At 37.8% G+C, this 20549-nt stretch overlaps 1 pseudogene; it reads right to left on the reverse strand.

Moving 5' to 3' along the window:
- Window positions 1-19077: 19077 nt before the first annotated feature.
- On the reverse strand, window positions 19078-20298 carry LOC113331249 (annotated as a pseudogene).
- Window positions 20299-20549: the final 251 nt, after the last annotated feature.

The raw sequence follows: 20549 nt of genomic DNA on the forward strand, positions 1-20549 counted from the left end.
ATCCTGCTGGGATCAAAGATGTAGGAGCATAATTGTACCTTAGATCAGTGTGAGATTGGTTGGGGTTCAATGACAGTCCAGACCGAAGTTAATTTGGAGTAGGCTAGTGTCTGTAGCGGCTTAATACAGTGTGTGTTCAATCTGGACTAGGTCCCGGGTTTTTTTTGCATTTCCTGTTTCCTTGTTAACAAAATTCTGGTGTATGTGTTATTTCTTTTCCGCATTATATTTTGTTATATAATTGAAATATCACAGGTTTTGCGTTGTTCAATCAATTAGAATATCCGACCTTTTGGTTGTTGATTTAAATTGATTGACACTTGGATATTGGTCTTTGGTACCATCCAAGTTATCTCTCTAGTATTTCATAAAGATTCGCATATTTCTATTTGCTTGAGTATATATCAAATCGAGAGATTGAGATATAAACTCTTTGATATACTTTTTATCTAGATTGAGTCTGTCTGTCTAGTTGATTCTCTCGAAAGTATATTGGAGTTTTTCCATACAGATTTCTAAGCGAAATATTGGGTGTGATTGTTGTACCCCCGCTTTGGGTACCCCTTATCATTTGGGCGCCCCTTATCCAAAAGTGAGAGTCCGAATAACACGTTCCTTCCGGTGCTTTAGACGACTTTTCGAGCCGATTTTTCCAAGAATGTTTATTTCCAAAAATACCTAAAAACACATAAAATACCATAATAAGTACAAAAATCGAGTACCAACAATACATGAAATTAAGGACAACGTAGACACAAAAATGTGTCTATCAAATACCCCCAAACTTATTATTTGCTAGTCCTCGAGCAAAACTAATCTAGAAAATAAAATGACTACACTTAGCACGTGCAGCAAGCCGTTAAACCGCTAGGTGGCCCTAGCGGCGGAGTGTTGTCTCCGGAGGGTTTATCAGAGGTGTACCCACAAAACCTTTACTCCAGACTCTAGATATCAACGCATTACCTTGGAATGGACTAAAGAATCTCCTTGGTTGACATACAATCATTGACTATAGGAGGAAGTACCCTGATGCGAAATTCCAATTATTGTACACGAGTTTGCACTCAAGCATACTAAAATTCATATAAAGTGACAGAGCTCTACTCAGATAGTTTCTGGACATCATAAATCGGAGTCAACCAATCACATGGATAGATTAAGAAGATGGATGTAGAGAAAAACGTAGATGATGTTAACTAAGGTGAACCTATCCTAATGGACTGAGATACTGGTCTGGACTAATATCAACACACCGGCATATACAAGGGAACCAGTGGTCGATAATCCTAACTCTAGGTCAACTCAGCTGACATATACAAGGGTACCAGTGGTCGACTTTATTGTATTTATTCCGGTTGGTCTGGTGGTCTGGTCTCAATTTTTTTTTTTAATCTCAGTCACTTTATTTCACCCTAGCAATGGTAAAAAGAAAAAAAAAAGAACTGATCAGGATTCTTTCGATGTTTCCATCACGAGGATATGGTGAAACTACCAGGTTTTCTTTTTTTTTCCAACACCTGAGCTCTGTGCTTTTATGAATAGACTCTTCTAGATGTTTCCATCTAATCCGATTGGTTCCTCAACTCCTACAACCAAAATGCTTCCATCCACTTAGATTGGTTAGTGCCATCCTTAATAAACATAAATTTCTAGGCTCTGGAGTTTATTTATTGCAGCTAACAAAAAGTTTCTTCCCCACCCCCAAACTTAAATCTAACATTGTCCTCAATGTTCTAAATTTGAAATTAAAAGCATGAACAAGGAGAAATTGTTACCACTTGAGGAAAAGAAACAAGGAAGGATATTACCGTGTCGCATGAGCGCGGGTGCCTCCCAGTAAATGCTAAATTTAAAGTCTCTAGCTAGACATCAAATACCTCAAAAAGGATTTCCACCTCCCAAGGTCTTATACCAATAGTCGAAACAACTGTGGGTCCACAAGACCAAATAGAGCCAACACAAATATGATACAACAATACTGGTTCAGAAAAATGAAAAAAATGAGCACATCCTCGTCTAAGGTTTCTGTCAAGACAACTGGGTTTATCTGGGTAGCATAATTGAGCTTCTTATGTGTATCTTGATAAATAGATTCATCCGAAAAACGGGTCTCTAATACCTGAGTTACCTCCTGGACAGTATCAGGTGGATCGGGTTGCGGAGTCCGAATAAACTCAAGTGATATCTCAGATGCACAAAGCTCGAGTCCCAAGTTAGGGACTCTAATTAGGGATACGTGACAATCATAAGAACCATCACTACCCCTAAACTTAGGGTTTTCACTACTCACAGACAAACTTCTAACTATTGCTTGAATTTCCGGATCTTCAGAGTCCTTAAAATACTCAAGAGATTCTTCCAATTCTCCACCCCCAATCTTATGGTTATCATTACTCTCAGAAAGACCTAACACTATTGCCTGAATTTCAGGGTCCGTAGAGTCTTTAAAATACTCAAGGGATTCTTCTAAAGATTGATCACACATCTGGTATAAGAGAATGGTTTCCTCAAATTCATCTAAAGAATCTCCCAATAGAGTATCATGCCAATTATCCTGAACTAAATCCTGAACTAAAGTGCTAATCATATTCACTTCTTCTAATTCGTCATTCTCAGAAGGTTGTCTAGTAACATTAAATACATTTAGTTCAGTGGTCATATTACCAAAGGATATGTTCATAAGTCCGGTTCTACAGTTGATGACAGCGTTAGCTGTGGCTAAAATGGGGGACCTAAAATCACCGGGATTTGAGCACTTGGGTCCTGAACTGGCTAGGTGTCTAAAACAACAAAATCCACTGGATAAATAAACTTATCAACCTCGATCAGAACATCCTCTATGACACCACGAGGGACTTTGACAGACCTATCAGCTAATTGTAGTGTCATTTTGGTCGGTTTCAACTTACCAAGACCTAGCTGGGTGTATACATGATACGGGAGTAAGTTAACACTAGCTCCTAAGTCAAGTAATGCCTTGTCGACAGTGTGGTTGCCAATTGCACAAGATATGGTAGGGCATCCAGGGTCCTTATACTTAGGGGGTGTTTGGTTTAGAAGAATTGAACTTACTTGACCAGCTAAAAAGGCTTTCTTATGAACATTAAGCTTACGCTTTCTTGTACAAAGATCTTTAAGGAACTTGGCATAAGCAGGCATCTGCCTAATTGCTTCTAATAAAAGAATGTTGATGTTCACCTGCTTAAATATTTCCATTATCTCGTTGAAAGTTGACTCCTTCTTTGTTGGGGTTAACAACTGAGGATATGGGGCTCTAGGCACAAAGATAGTCCTATCAGGAATTTCTTGGGACTCCTTAGAAATTGTTTCAGTTTCCTCAGTTATGGGTTCCTCTTTAGAAGTATAGGGTGGAACTACAATATGTTCACTAGGCATGGCTACCTTATTGTCTACTGTTTTACCGCTCCTGAGGGTTTTAATCGAGTTCACATGGTTTGATGATTCCTCACCAACTAAAGATATTTGATGGACCCCCTAGGATTGGCTTGAGTTTGACTAGGAAACTTACCTTCTTCTCTCTAACTTAAATACTTAGCTATTTGGCCGACTTGAAGTTCTAATTTAGCAAGAGTCTGGGAATTATCCTTATGGTTCTACATGGTTTCTTGTTGAAAGCTAAGGTGGTTAGCTGATAACATATCATGGTTCTTTACTAACATAGTAAGAGCTTCTTCTAAGGTAGAGATATTTTTCTCAGAAGTGTTCTGAAACTAGGTTTGACCTGAAGGGTTCTTAGTATAACCAAAACCTGGGGGAGGCTGAGTATTACTAGGCTGACCTTGATTCTGACCCTTGGACCAAGAAAAATTAGGATGGTTTCTCCAACCAGGGTTGTAGGTCTCTGAGTATGGGTCAAACTTCTGACGGTTCTCAACCTAGCATTGTTATAGACAGCAGCTTGCTCTTCACTAACTGACCTTCCCAAAACGAGTTTGGGTCTATTCCACAACTAGAGACTTGAGAGGCTCTATTAGGTTCAACAAGACCTATTTTAGACTGACCCATTCCAAAGCTTCTAACCTTCTAGACAAAGCAGCAAACTTAGCATCTGACGAACTTGTATCTACCATACTGGTACTTCTATTGACCAAGATTCTTTTAGGGGGTTCAACACAAGACTCCCACTGTTGGGATTTTTCAGCGACACTCCTAAGAAGGTAAAAGCATCATCAGCATTTTTACTAGTGAACTCACCAGCGCACATAGACTCGACCATGGCTTTGGTCGAATAGTCTAAACCTCATAAATAATTCTACAAGTTTCATCTTATCAAATCCATGGTGAGGACACTGGGATAGAGATCATTGAATATCTCTAAAAACCTATAAAGAGACTCTCCCTCTTGTTGCACACTAGCACTAATTTTCTGCCTAACAGCTGCAGTTTTATGCTTAGGGTAGAATTTCATATAGAAAGCAGCAATAAGTTCCTGCCATGTTTCAATGCATTCAGATGGTAGGTTATTCAGCCAGGTCTTGGCTTTATCTCTCAAGGAAAAGGGGAACATCTTAAGTTTCAAAACTTCATCAGCAAGGTCTTTTATTCTAACTGTCCCACAAATTTCCTCAAAGTCCCTAATATGAAAATAAGGGTTCTCATCATCTTTTCCTAAGAATATAGGGATCATCTGAAGAATACTAGGTTTTATATCGAAATTAGCCGTATTGGCTGGCAATTTAATGCACGAAGCTCGATTGGTCCTAGTTGGGAACATGTAATCTTTCAAAGTTGTCATTGCTGGCACAGCTGAAGTACTACGGATACTTTCTTCACAGAGAGACAGATTCTCAAAACTGAAGTTTCCAAAAATGGGGTTCTCAAAAGAAGAGTCTTCGAGCTCCCCGCCTTCACAAGAAGAACTACTAGGCTTATCACTAATCAAACGACCTAGAGTGTTTCTTTTCCAAGCCCGCTCTCTAATAACCTCAGGCATACACTAGAAAAACAAAAGAAAAAGAAAAGTCCTAAAAGGAAGGGAAGTTCTATGCAAACACAAACAAGGCTGACTTCACCACAACAAACCTACTGATTTCTAGAAAACAAAAAGCATGATGGCTCCACTTAGATTGTTTCTAGACCAGCTTTTAATCCTTCGAAATGGAATTCATTACAATTTAAGCAAACCCCTCTGGAATCAATCCGAGTCAAAGTAAGTTGAATAGAGGCGAGGGAAGCTGCGTGGAGCTTTGATACCCAAGGCCTCACCGCATTACAAGGCGGCGCAGTCACGCATTCAACTCACAGAAACCATCATGAACTTCGAAGTATGCTTAAAAGAGTAACCAATATTTTTCGAACGACTTTCCTATTAAGCTCGTTACCCTATAGGTCTCGTTCTAGTCAGTATTTTAAGCTTAAGTTCGCGTTTGGTATCGTTTTCCTAAGGCGGGCAAGAAGAGAACGGTGATGAAATCCGAACCCTTATCTTGTATGGCCAGTCCTTGCCCTTTACTAGGAAATTAAAGCAGCCGTATTCAGTTCCTCGACATATATTCACACGAAGGAAGACAGTAACTCGCTGACAGGGGATTCGCGAGTGTTTCGACAAACTTACCTCCCGTTCCAGACGGGGGATGAACCGCTGAAGTCGACTCGGGCCATGACTCCTATGTCATGTACGAACCCGAGGGGCCGAGGCGATATCGCAATCGCCGTCCTTCTCTGCAAACAGTTTAATATTTAATACTACCCTTCCGTAGGGTTTAAAAAAAAGAATGTCCAAAGTCCAAGTCCAAAGTCCAAAAAAATAAAGTGCAAAAGAAAAAGAAAAGTCTAAAAAAAAATAAAAATCTAAAAAAATAAAAATGTCTCTCTTTTTTTTCTCTTTTTTTTTTATTAAATAAAAAAAATCTTCTTCTTTCGCTCCTTTCGCTTTGCCTTTTACTACAAGTCTTTAAGTATTCACCAAAAACTTTGGCAAAATATTCTTTCGCTCCAATTCCAAATTCTGTAAGGAAAAGACAAAAACCCAGAAACGTAAAGAAGAACAAATAAAATAAAACAAATAAAAACCTAAAAAAGAAAAAAAATCTAAAAACTCTATCCTAAAGACAAGTCCGCGTCGGCGGCGCCAAAAATTGATGGTTATTTTCAATGATGTTGTAGTAAAAGGTTCGTTGAGACTTGTGAAGGAAGATTTTTTTAGACTTAATTTTTATGAATAAAAATAACAAACTCAATTAAAAAGTGTTGTAAAAATTATGGAGAGACCGGGGCTAGGATTTCACCATTGGTCAATATAAGTGATTTAATAAAACAATAATTATGCAACTCAACTTTCAAATTGATTCTAATAGAGTAGCCTAGACATGTAGATTTTCAAAAGAATATATGTTAATCCAAGTATAGAATATCAAAACCCTAAAGCAAGCATATCCTATCAAGAGAAAATACACCTAACTAATTAAAATCATATAATCAAGTTTTAATTCAAAGCAAAAATCATAATAGAGTTGTTATAATTAATTAAAAATAGAAATGTATCACTTTTACCGAAACAACAGCTTCCTCCATAGCCCCAAGGATTGGGGTCTAGCTCCGCATATTGGAAACACACTTAGAATAATTTTTCATTGCTCAAAAGTGTTTACAAGTGATGAAATGGGAGAAAATAATGATTAAACCGGGTTTGTTCTAAACGATCCCCAAACTCTCCATCCCCCACTGATACCCAAGACACTCTTATTTATACTGTGAAGCCAATCTTAGATCGACAATCATCTCAATTACTCCAAAAGATCTTTGAAGTTAATGAAAGTATTTCACGGGAATATTTCCTCTCCATTTTCACACGTCTTCTGAGTTGTATGGTATATCCAAATCTTCTCATTTAATTGAGCCAAATAATGAAGAAAATATCTTCAATTAATTCCGTGAATAATTCCTTCCCTGTTTTCGAAAATATCCAAAAGTATACGATTTCCTTCCATTCAAGACACGTACAAAATCTTATTGTCATGGTAAGAAGATAATCATGTCTTAAAGACACAAATATTCCCATAATATCATGATCAGAATCTCACACAGTTGAGATTTCTTTTCCTGCCAAATATCTTTCCCGTGAAGAAGAAGACGGGTGCCCCCTATCCGGTCCTGGGGTGCGAATAACAAATGCCATGAGGGGTGTCTCTGATTAGCTGCTTGGGTGCAAATATCCTTTGGGTACCCCTTATCATTTGGGCGCCCCTTATCCAAAAGTGAGAGTCCGAATAACACGTTCCTTCCGGTGCTTTAGACGACTTTTCGAGCCGATTTTTCCAAAAATGTTTATTTCCAAAAATACCTAAAAACACATAAAAATACCATAATAAATACAAAAATCGAGTACCAACAATACATGAAATTAAGGACAACGTAGACACAAAAATGTGTCTATCATTGTCGATTGAAGTCAAGGGAAAGAGTTAAAGGAATTTGGACCAATTTGCATAAATCTCAAATGATGGGTTCAAAATTCTTAGTTATATATACATATGGGAAAATGGATCACAATCAAGATGCTCATACGCAGAAATTTATCGACTAGGTAAATGCTGGTGCGATCTGTCAAATTTTTCAAAATACATAAATTTTCTTCCTAAAACTGTTGTCTCTCCCTCTTGCTTGAAAATCGAGGAGAAAGAATCAGCAACAAAATGTTTACACCTTGCTAACTTAATAGTGAAACTTGTGCTTTATTCTTCATGTCGTTTTGTAACAAATTACATTATTTTGTCTATGACCTTTTTATTCTTGAAGTAGTTCAGTTTTCCAGAGTATTCTTTCAGTAGTTTCTGTTTCACTAGTCAATTTTGTGAACAAGTGCAAAATCATACTTACAGTAATTATCTTGTTTCGTGTAGGCGTGTAGGCACCTGAGGGATGTGAATGTTGGCGACTGTCAGATGAAAGCGGAAAACCACCCAAGGTTGTTGGGTGGTGGCCTTCCCGAGCTATGCTACCTTTATAGAGCACCATGATATTGTTAGTTATTGAAGACTAATTAATTATTTCCTAAGTTAGTTGTGATTATTTTTGGAATTTTATAGGGGTTTTCTAAACCGGCTAGAATTCTTGGTGAACAAGTTTGTCACCTATATAAATAGGTAATTAGGCCTTGTAGAATTCTGTGTGCGAACAAAATTGTTTAGAGAGAAAAGAGAGTTCTTTCTTGTATAACTTTTAGGGTAAAAAGCTAGGATTTCGTTGTGAAAGCATATTGGTGAGGAACAAGAGACAAGGTTATCATCTCGGGTAATTGTTGCGGTGTAACCAAGGGTTTGCTGGGATTCACACGACGCTGTAATTATTTTTCTTCATTGTGGATTGAGTTGGTGAGGCTCAAAGTGGACGTAGACAATATATACACATTGTATGTATTGGTCGGACCACTATAAATCTTGTGTCTTGTGAGTTGATTTATCTTTCTCGTATTATTATTGTTGCTTGTGCTTGATTTACTTATTATTCATCATAATATCTCAAGATCTTGTTATTCCGCGGTTGTCAGTGATTCAATAAAAATCCTGACAACTGGTATCAGAGCTCGGGTTAGAGATTTAGGGTTTATCGTAGTACGATTGGAGTGGGAGTATGGGTGATAATAACAAAAGTACGGTAGCTAGAGTTAAAGTTTTCAATGGGAAGAACTTTGCATTTTGGAAGTCTCAGACGGGAAGACTACCTATACGAGAAAGACCTTGTTGTTCCGTTGGGAGGAGTTGCGTTAAAGGGAGCACTCAAAGACGATGAATGGACAACTATTGATTGCAAGTGTGTAGTCGTGATCCGTATGTATAACAGAGGAAGTCTACAATAACGTACAAGAGGTTACTAGTACGAAGGACCTTATGGATAAACTTGAAAAGTTGTATCAAAAGTCATCAGCCTCGGGGAAGATTATGTTGTGTGAATAACTATTCAATCTGAAGATGCAAGAAGGAGAAGCGTTCAACACATCTTGGGAAGTTTAAATCAATTATTTCTTAACTTTCAAAGTTTTTATTACTCTTGATGATGGAGTTCAAGCTTTACGGTTGTTGTCGTCATTCAACGGTTCGACATGGAAATTGAAGGATGTACGACACGTTCCAAATTTGAAGAAGAACTTGGTGTCTGTGGGCCAAGTTTGTGATGATGACTGTGAAATTGTGCTTACAAAACACAATTGGAAAGTGAAGAAAGGACCTATGGTATTAGCTCGTGGAGTTAGAGTCGGTACTCTATACCGGACTTTAGATGGAACTACTTTAGCAATGGCTAGTAGTGGTGAAGACACTAACTTATGGCATATAATATTAGGGCACGTGAGTGAGAAGAACATGAAGATTCGGTAGGATATCTACCTAAGGTGAAGTATGTTGATATGATTTCTTGTGAAGACTGTGTTCTTGGAAAGCAAAAAAGGGTTAGTTTCAGCAGAGGCGGCAGAGCCTTGAGAAGTGAGAAACTTGATTTGGTTCATACTGATATATGGAGACCAATTGATGTTGCATCTCACAGAGGGTTCCATTATTATGTCACCTTTATTTATAATCGCTTAAGGAAGGTGTGGATTTACTTCATGAAGAATAAGTTTGAGGTGTACGAAGTGTTTAAGAAGTGGAAAGCTTTGGTTGGAACAGAAACTGGTATGAAGTTGAAGTGTTTAAGGTCAGACAACGGTGGTGAGCATGACAAAACAGAATTCTTACAATTATGTGCTACAAATGAAATTCGTTTGGAGAGGACAGTTCCAAGGATGCCAGGAGAATGGAGTAGCAGAACGTATGAATTGGACGTTGAATGCACGTGCATGAGGTTGCAATCTGGTTTTCCCGAGACCTTCTAGGCACATGCAACTGAGACAACTGCTTATCTAATTAATAGGAAACCTAGTAGTCCATTAGATATGAAGATACCGGAGGAGGTTTGGACCGTCGAAAAGATAAGTCTTTCTTATTTGAAAGTTTTTGGTTGTGTTGGTTATGTTCATCTTAGTCCCGGTGAGAGGTCTAAGATAGGTGCTCAAGCAAAGAAGTGTACATTCCTTGGTTACGGAAATGACGCTTTTGGGTATAAACTTTGGGACTATGAGGGTCACAAAGTTATTAGAAGTAGAGACGTTACTTTTAATGAGAGTGAGTTGTACAAGGACAGGAACACAACACAAGTTGAAAATATCAGGTCAAGCAACGTCGATAAGGAGTTGTATATCGATATTGATGATGTTTTTGAAGAAGTGTGGTACAAGAAGAGCACGATAATGCTAATGGCAGAAAAGTACAAGATGCAAGAACTTCTGCTGCAGTGGGAGTTACTCTTACAGTTCCACAAGAAGTACGAAGATCGTCAAGAACTCCGAAACCAAACCCAAGGTATGCTTTGAATTATCTATTACTTACGGATGGAGGTGAACCTGGAGATATTAAAGAAGCACTAGCGGTTGATGATTCAAGAAAGTGGCAACTTGTTATGGAAGATGAGATGAATTCACTTGAGGAGAATGGCACATGAGTGTTAGCAAAATTACCTAGAGGTAAGAAGGCGTTGCATAACAAGTGGGTTCATCGGATGAAGTCTGAAGCAAATGGAGAAATTCGCTACAAGGCGAGGTTGGTTGTAAAAGGTTTCCACCAAAAACCGGGTATTGATTAAAACGAGATATTTTCTCCAGTTGTGAAGATGACTACTATTCAAGTAGTATTAAGCCTAGTGGCTTCTGAAGATCTATACCTTGAACAGTTGGATGTAAAGACAGTTTTTCTTCATGGTGACCTAGATGACGATATTTACATGAAGCATCCGGAAGGATTCATAGTAAAAGGAAAGGAAGAGATGGTGTGCAAGCTAAAGAAGAGTTTGTATGGTTTAAAACAAGCCCAGAGACAGTGGTACAAGAAGTTTGATAACTTCATGCATAGAAGTGGTTACTTACTGTGTAATACAGATCATTGGTGTTACTTCAAAAGGTGCGGTTTTGACTACATCATACTATTATTATATGTGGATGATATGTTGGTTGCCGGAACATCTCTACAAGAAGTTGAGAATTTGAAGAAACAATTAGTAAGTGAGTTTGTTGTGAAAGATCTTAGTGAAGCAGAACAGATTCTTGGTATGAGAATCATAAGGGACAAAGCTAAGAAAACTCTTATGCTTAGTCAGGCTGAATATATTGAACGAGTGTTGAAAAGGTTCAATATGGAGAATGCTAAACCAGTTAGTTCTCCACTTGGAAGTCAAATTCGTCTTTCAAGTATGCAGTGTGCGAAGACAGGAGAAGAAAAAGAGTACATGGCTAACGTACCGTATTCTTCAGCTATTGGAAGTCTAATGTATGCTATGGTGTGAAAAAGAACGGATATTACACATGCAGTGGGAGTAGTGAGTAGATATGCAAGTAACCCAGGAGAACAACATTGGGAAGTTGTGAAGTGGATTCTCAGGTATTTGAGAGGTAACACAAACATACCATTGTGTTATGGAAAAGGTGGTTATATTTTGAGGGGTTATGTGGATGCATACTTCGCAGGTAATGTAGATAAAAGGCGAAGTACGACCGGTTATGTTTATACTATAGGGTCAGCTGCAGTGAGTTGGAACTCACGGTTACAGAAGTTGGTGACATTGTCTACTACGGAAGCGGAGTACGTAGCGGTGACGGAAGCGAGCAAGGAGATGATTTGGTTACAAGGATTATTAGATGAGTTGGGAAAGGAACAAGGAGATAATGTTCTATTTAGCACCAGTCAAAGTGTTATACATTTAGCCAAGAACTCATCCTATCATGCTAGGACGAAGCATATAGATATCCGTTATCATTTCATTCGGGATCTCTTGGAAAAAGGAAAGTTGAAGCTCGAGAAGATTCTTGGTTCGAAGAATCCGGCGGATATGTTTACCAAGGGAGTTGCATCAGACAAGTTAAAGCTCTGCAAGGCTTTAGTTGGTCTCTCAGAATGAGGATTTGGGAGGGGAGCCGCACTGACATGAAGATACTTTTAGTACCGTCAATCCAAAGTTGAAGAATTGAAGACAATCAATGATTCTTCAAAGTGGGAGCTTGTTAGTTATTGAAGACTAATTTCAAAAACCGGGGGTACAACAACCACACCCAATATTTCGTTTAGCAATTTGTATGGACAAACTCCAATATACCTTCAAGAGAATCGACTAAACAGTCAGACTCAATCTTAATGAAAGTATATCAAAGAGTTATATCTCTCTTTCTCGATTCAATTACTTACTCAAGCAAATAGAAATCTGCGAGTCTAATTGAATACAAGAGGAATCACTTGAACGGTCTCAAAGACGAATGTTCAAGGATCAATCAATTTCAATCAACAACCAAAAGTTGGATTTCCCGATTGATCGATCCAATGCATAACCTGTGATATTTCAATTATGTAACAAAATATAATGCAGAAAAGAAATAACACACATAACAGAAGTTTTGTTAACGAGGAAATCGCAAATACAGAAAAACCCCGGGACCTAGTCCAGATTGAGCACACACCGTATTAAGCCGCTACAGACATTAGCACTACAAACTAACTTCAGTCTGGACTGTAGTTGAACCCCAGTCAATCTCACAATAACCAAGGTACAGTTGCGCTCCTTACGTCTCTAATCCCAGTAGGATACTACGCACTTGATTCCCTTAGCTGATCTCACCCACAACTAAAAGTTGCTACGACCCAAAGTCGAAGACTTTAATACACAAATCTGTATCACACATAAAAGTCTACAGTAATAGATAAATATGTCTCATACAGAAATTCCTACGAGCTTTTGTTCCGTCTTTTGATAAATCAAGGTGAACAAGAACCAATTGATAACCCGGACTTATATTCCCGAAGAACATCCTAGAATTATCGATCACCTCACAATAATCTTAGCGAAAGAAGATATTGCAGAATCACAAACGATGAGACGAAGGTGTTTCTGACTTCTTTTATATCTTGCCTATCGGAGAAATTAATCTCATGCCAATCTTACGATTGTGCTCAAACACGATAGAAACAGCAAGATCAGATCATGCAACTATAGAGAAAATAGTTGGGTCTGGATTCACAATCCCAATGAAGTCTTCAAGTCGTTAACCTACAGGGTCTCGATAGAAACCTAAGGTTAAAGGAGAATCGACTCTAACTAATACAACTAGTATCACACAGAAGGTGTGGGGATTAGGTTTCCCAGTTGCTAGAGTTCTCCTTTATATAGACTTTCAAATCAGGGGCTGCAACCAAAGATACCTTGGTAACAAAGCATTATCTAATATGCCAATCCCGTAGAGCATTTGGGACTTATGTGAAAAACTGAAAATTCTCTAAAATGCTCTAAAATTCTCTGAAAGTTCTTTTTTTTTTCCAATGGCACCCAGTAGTTGTGAGTACCTAAAATGCTCTACCAAAATGCTTTCGTCCATTTTTTACATTTGAACATTCAAGTGTATATTATCAGTGTTAAAACTTAAAAACACAGATTACTCGATTGTTATTCGCGGACGACTGTCTTCTTTTCGCCAGGGAAGATATCCATAATGCTAACAATCTTCTGCAAGTGCTCAACTTCCAAAAATCAGCTGTGTATTTTTCAAAACATATTCATTGTCGGTGTTGTAGAATCTTTTTAAGAATTCTGACGATGAAAAAGATGAGTATGGAAGAGAAGTATTCACCAAATAGAAAGAAGACGTGTTCTTTCTTTAGTCCTGTTGATAACATGAAAACAAGACTTACAAAGTGGTGCTAGAGTTACTTTAGACCATTATTCATTGTCTGATGTTATTAATCTCATGTCTTTATCTCTTTCTCATTTGTACCTTTCTATAATTGGTTCCCCAAAAGGGTGTGCTTGATGATAAAATCCTCTGTCGAGTTCTTCAATTATTGATTTGGGTAGAACACAGGTTTTTTTGTCATTTATTTTGATCTAAAGGCTCTTTGTAAAGATTTTTTGAATTAAGTTGTTTTCCTGTTATATAGTTGACGTGTCTAAAGCGTACAACAATGTGGTCGTGCCAGAGTGGTTATCAGACATGACTAGAAATCATGTGGGCTTCCCCGCGCAGGTTTGAATCATGCCGACCACGTATTTTTTCTATTGTTTTTGCACTCCAACGCAACAGTATCCATCCCACTTTACCTGCGCAGGTTCAAATCCTGCCGACCACGTATTTTTTGTATTGTTTTTGCACTCCAACGCAACAGTATCCATTTTTATTTTACTGAATATTGTCAATGAGTTCAACATATTGCGATTTCATTCATTATTTGGACAGTCGGGAACTCTATTTTTCTTAACAATCTTGTGTTCCACTTTAGGGACTGTTTGAAGGCAAACATTCATAAGGTAATGCAGATGTTACAATTATGTAACTTCTGTAATTATAACATCTGCAGGATATCTGCAACATTTCCACATTGCTTGGCAAATTTTTCTTCTCAAAGATTGGGCTTCGAGTTCTACATGTTGGATTAACTTCAACATAGAAGTCACTAACAAGCTGGTTAGGACAAGATTAGGAAATTGATGTAATCCTAAGGATATTAGAAGTCATCTAGTTCTAAGAAAAGGAAAGACATGTAATAAGGTAATAGGACTAGGAAAAGGAATTCATAGTTCTATATATATATGATCACCAAAGTTGTGGTTGATCATATGAGCAAGATTAGAGCTTGTGTTTAGTATTGAGAGATTTTCTAAACATCAATAAAGAGAGTTGTCTTTATATAAGCTAAGTTTCATCTTGCAGTTGCCATTAATTGGTATCAGAGCTTGTTTCTGAGCCATGGACAACGAAACCACCATTGTGGGTGCAAAACAGTTCACGCCACCATCAATACAAGTTCCAATCCTCAACGCCACAAACTACACAGTATGGGCCATGAGAATGAAGGTACTGATGAAAATCTACAAAGTTTGGGAAAAAATTGATCCTGGTACATTGGACCCAGACAAAAACAATTTTGCCATTGGATTACTCTTTCAAGCAATACCAGAATGTCTTGTTCTACAAGTTGGTGAACAGGAAACTTCAAAGAAAATTTGGGATGCAATAAAGGCACGTAATCTCGGAGCAGATCGAGTTAAAGAAGCCCGTCTGCAAACCTTAATGTCTGAATTTGAAAGAGTGAAGATGAAAGATACTGATACTATTAATATCTTAGCAGGAAAGCTATCAGAGACAGCCTCAAAAGCTGCGTCACTTGGACAATCCATTGATGAAGATAAACTGGTAAAGAAGCTTCTCAATAGTTTACCAATATCCAAGTATATTCATATCATAGCCTCTCTAGAACAAGTCTTAGATTTAAAGAAGACTAGCTATGAAGATATAATTGGAAGATTGAAAGCATATGAAGAAAGAATCCTTGATGAAGAAAACAATGGAGAAACTCAAGGAAATCTCTTGTACACAAACTCTTATCAACAAAAATCTGCGACAAGAGGAAGAGGTGGTAGAGTAAACAGAGGCCGAGGAAGGGGAGGAAGGTTTAACTCACAAGATAGAACAACAAGTCAGAATGATCAAAACCAAGGGAAAGAAAAGAAGGATAGATCAAACATTATTTGTTACAGATGTGATAAACCAGGACACTTCTCCTCTGTATGCCCTGAAAGAATACAAAAGATGGAAGAAGCAAACAAGAATGAAATAAGGGAAGCAGATACAACTCTTTTCATGCACGAAGTTGTATTCTTAAACGAAGGGAAACTAATACCAAAGAGCTACGAATCATAGGATGGAAAAGAAGGAATCTGGTATTTAGATAATGGAGCCAGCAATCACATGACTGGTAAGAGACACTACTTTTCTGAACTCAATGAGAAAATCAAAGGACAAGTAAATTTTGGGGATGGATCTTCTGTAGAAATTGAAGGGAAAGGATCAATTCTATTTCAGAGCAAGATCGGAGAACAGAAGCTTGTCACAAACATCTACCTCATCCCAAACTTACAAAGCAACATTCTAAGTTTAGGACAAGCTACAGAAGTTGGATGTGATGTTAGAATGCGACAAGATTATCTAACAGTTCATGACCCAAGTGGAAGACTTTTAGTTAGAGTCTCACGCTCACAGAATAGACTCTACAAGATAAGTCTCATGATTGGAAGGCCATTGTGTCTGAATATGAGACTGGAAGATTAGACATGGAAGTGGCACGCAAGGTTGGGACACATAAGTTTCAGAACCTTAAAAATTATGTCTCAAAACAAGATGGTTCGAGGGATACCAAAACAAAACGGAGTGGTGGAGAGGAGAAACATGACTCTAATGGAGATGACAAGAATTTATTTAAAGGCTATGCATGTACCTAATTATATATGGGGAGAAGTTGTACGACACTCCACATACCTAATAAACAGGATACCTATGAAAGCTCTGAAAGACATGACTCCATATGAAAGTTGGCGAAATAGAAAACCAAACATAGATCATTTAAGAGTGTTTGGTTGCAAAGCATACGCAAAAGTTGATTCTGCAACTCTTAAGAAACTGGATGATCGATCTCAGACTCTTGTGAATCTAGGAATTGAGCCTGGATCCAAAGCTTACAGATTATTCAATCCAACAACGAAAAGAGTGATAGTGAGTCGAGATGTGGTATTCGATGAAAAAGCAAACTGGAACTAGAAAGAAACTAATGATGGACCAAGTAGGGATCCAGAAATGTTTCACATGAGATGGGGTCAAGTAGTTAAAGAAGAAGAAGAGATCGATGAAATAACTCAACCCATTCCACTGCGAAAATCAACAAGACAGATACAAAAGCCACAGTACCTGGAGGATTATGTTCTTCAAGCTGCAGAAGAATGTGAAATTATGCTACTTTCTGTTAATGATGAACCAAGGAATTTTCAGGAAGCAAAGGTCTCGACTAAATGGACACAAGCATGTAGAGAAGAAATTATTTCAATCAACAGAAACAAGACTTGGTTTCTAGTTGATAAGCCAGGTGGGGTAAAAGTGATTGGTCTTAAGTGGATCTTCAAAATAAAACGGAATGTTGATGGTACTGTCAACAAATATAAGGCAAGACTTGTAGCTAAGGGATACGTTCAAGAATCAGGCATAGACTTTGATGAAGTTTTCGCACCAGTTGCTAGACTAGAGACAATTCGTCTCTTAATAGCAGAAGCAGCATCAAACTCATGGGAAATTCACCACTTAGACGTTAAGACAACATTCTTACATGGTGAATTGCGAGAAGATGTGTATGTTGAACAACCAGAAGGTTTTGAAGTAAAAGGACAAGAGCATAGGGTTTATAAGTTATCAAAAGCTCTATATGGTCTAAGACAAGCTCCTCGAGCCTGGAATACAAAGTTAGATCAAATCTTAAGAGAAATCAGATTTGTTAAGTTCTCTAAAGAAACATCAGTATACAGAAGAGAAGAAAAGGGAACGCTTCTTGTGATTGCAGTCTATGTAGATGATCTATTTTTGACTGGCAACTCCCTTAAGGTGATCAATGAGTTCAAGAGAGAAATGTCATCAAAGTTTGAGATGTCAGACCTCGGAAAACTCACTTATTACCTTGGCATAGAACTTCATCAAGGAGTAGATGGGATTCAGATTAAACAAGAAGCTAATGCAAGGAGAATTCTGAAAGAAGCAGGACTTGAAACTTGTAATCCAACTAACATACCAATGGAGTTTGGACTTAAAGTTTCAAAGGCACAAGAAGAAGCTGAGATTGATCCAACGAGTTATAGAAGAAATGTTGGATGCCTAAGATACTTATTACACACAAGACCAGATTTGGCTTTCTCTGTGGGAGTAGCAAGCCGTTATATGCAGAGTCCACGCAAGTCTCATGGTGATGTAATAAAGCAGATATTGAGATATCTAAGAGGAACAATCAGCTGTGGATTGAAGTATGGTCGAGGAGGATCAAAAGGAATTGTTGGGTATAGTGACAGCAGTCATAATATTGACCAAGATGATGGAAAAGGTACAACTGGTCATATATTTTATCTAGGTGAAGCACCTATTACATGGTGTTCACAGAAGCAAGACACTGTAGCCCTCTCATCCTGTGAAGCTGAGTTTATGGCCGCAACAGAAGCAGCTAAACCATCAATATGGCTTCAAGAACTATTGGGTGAAATCAAAGGAAGAGAACCTGAAAAAGTTCTCATCAAGATTGATAATAAGTCTGCAATTGCACTCACTAAAAATCCAGTGTTTCATGGGAAGACGAAACACATTCACAAAAGGTATCATTTCATACGAGAATGTATCGAGAAGGAGATCATCAACGTTGAACACATACCAGGAACTGAGCAGAAAGCAGATATATTGACAAAGGCATTAGCTCGGATCAAGTTTGAAGAAATGAGACAACTGATTGGAGTACAAGGTATGTCACGGGTAAGGTTGAAGCTTAAGGGGGAGAATGTTGGATTAACTTCAACATAGAAGTCACTAACAAGCTGGTTAGGACAAGATTAGGAAATTGATGTAATCCTAAGGGAATTAGAAGTCATCTAGTTCTAAGAAAAGGAAAGACATGTAATAAGGTAATAGGACTAGGAAAAGGAATTCATAGTTCTATATATATATGATCACCAAAATTGTGGTTGATCATATGAGCAAGATTAGAGCTTGTGTTTAGTTTTGAGAGATTTTCTAAACATCAATAAAGAGAGTTGTCTTTATATAAGCTGAGTTTCATCTTGCAGTTGCCATTACTACAGGTTTCGGAGGTAATTTTTCTTGAATAGTTATTTGTCCCTCGAGTATGTAGAAGTTAGAACGTTCCTAATCCTGATTACAGAAAGGTGTCATGGATGTTGTCACATGCCCATAGATGTCCACCATGACTACAAATTTGTGAATTATAACAACATACTACTAACTCTTGAATCATATTGTTTTCTGATGTATGTTGGTTGATACTTTCTACCAACTAGTGGATTGTTTTGGATATTTTCTTTCCAAGTTTCATATATTTTTAATTCTGAAACTTTGAGGTTATACATCCAACACATTCTTTTACCAGAGAGCAGTTTTGTAGTATTTATTATAAGAAAAGGATAAACACAGATATATCAGGAGGAAATATTCATCTGTAGTTACGTTTCTTCTTATGCAGTTGGGTAAGAGGCTTCCATGGCAATACCACATAAACCTTCATTAGCATCAACATCTATTCGCATCTGTATGTATCCGTCCTCACCCCATGAGCCAATACTTAGTTCCATCACTATCAGTCCCGTACCCTGCTGCGATAACACCATGGTGTAATTCGGTTCCACAAGTTCCTGTGAGTAACCTGCTTGAGTAAAACTGAAAGTCCTAGACATTTGCATCGATGGAAACTAAAACAGGCTTCTTTGAGACGGCTTTTAGTAGAGATGCCTCGTTGTTGGCTGGCACATCTTCATAACCATTGATTGAGGCAGCATGGGTGTCCGCCTTGTTAGTGTTGCTTCTTCCATCAACTCCATTATAGGGGTAGTTAGCTTCTGTGGTGAGATATCGGTTTTCTTTGATGAATTCAAATGCGTCATCCATTAGACCAACCACCTTTGCAGCCTGGATCTTCACCTTTAGTATCGCAGTCTACTAACTCTTGTTCAGATAGAGAGGTTAGTTTACCAGTTGCCAGTTGTGTTATTCCTTTCATGGCTGCCACTGCAGAAAATGTCCAACAACATCCTGTGTTTTGTTTCCACAAAATAGGAAAATTTAAGTTATGGATCAATTTAGGAATTGAAGCCAATTTTATTCTTTTGCGTAATAGTAGAATAAAATACACATGTTATGTTATATGCGATTTGGGTAAATTCGACTTTCTGGGATTTTTTAAGCCAAGGTAATATATGGAAAATATTTTTACTTACCACACTGCCCTTGGTCCTTGCCCTTGGTCCTTGACTGGTGTAACAACTCATTTCTTTTTTGCAATCCACGGTGGATGGTACTGCAGTAACATTTTCATATTTGAATGTTGTTGATTCTTGTTGACTTCTTCGCCATGACTTCTTGTATCCATTGTGAGAATATTTAAATTCTTCAATGTTTTGATCTGCCAACTCATTAACACTTAATTTATATGATTTGTTACCAGCATTACTGGACTCGATGAATTCTACACTGGCCTTGAATATATTAAAGCGTTTCTCCTTTTCATCTTGGTTTCTATAGACTTTCCCATATTGAGTCATCCATTGTTGGTGTCCATCAACCATGGTTGGCTCATGGAGTAGTACTACTCTACTTGACATAGCTTGAGAAGCCAAAGCATCCAAAATGATGAATAAGGCCATAAGCATAAACTGAAAACGGGTTGATGTGGAAGCCATGTATAGGATTTAAGATTGTTTCGGGAAAGTAATAAGTTGGATGCTTTCGGAACTCAATTTGGTGAAAGTTTATATAGAGAAGAATTACTAGTATATCATTAGATGCCTATATTTTTGTTTTGCATGCATCGCCGTCGTGCATTGAAAAAGAAAAAGAAAAATAGAGTGTCTTTGAGATCCGAGAAGCATGGTTAAAGTTACCCTCACCCTACGATTAGTTTGACTAATTTATTCTTACTTGAATATCCGAA

The sequence above is a fragment of the Papaver somniferum genome, unplaced genomic scaffold, assembly GCF_003573695.1.
Source record: "Papaver somniferum cultivar HN1 unplaced genomic scaffold, ASM357369v1 unplaced-scaffold_125, whole genome shotgun sequence".
NCBI lineage: Eukaryota > Viridiplantae > Streptophyta > Magnoliopsida > Ranunculales > Papaveraceae > Papaver > Papaver somniferum.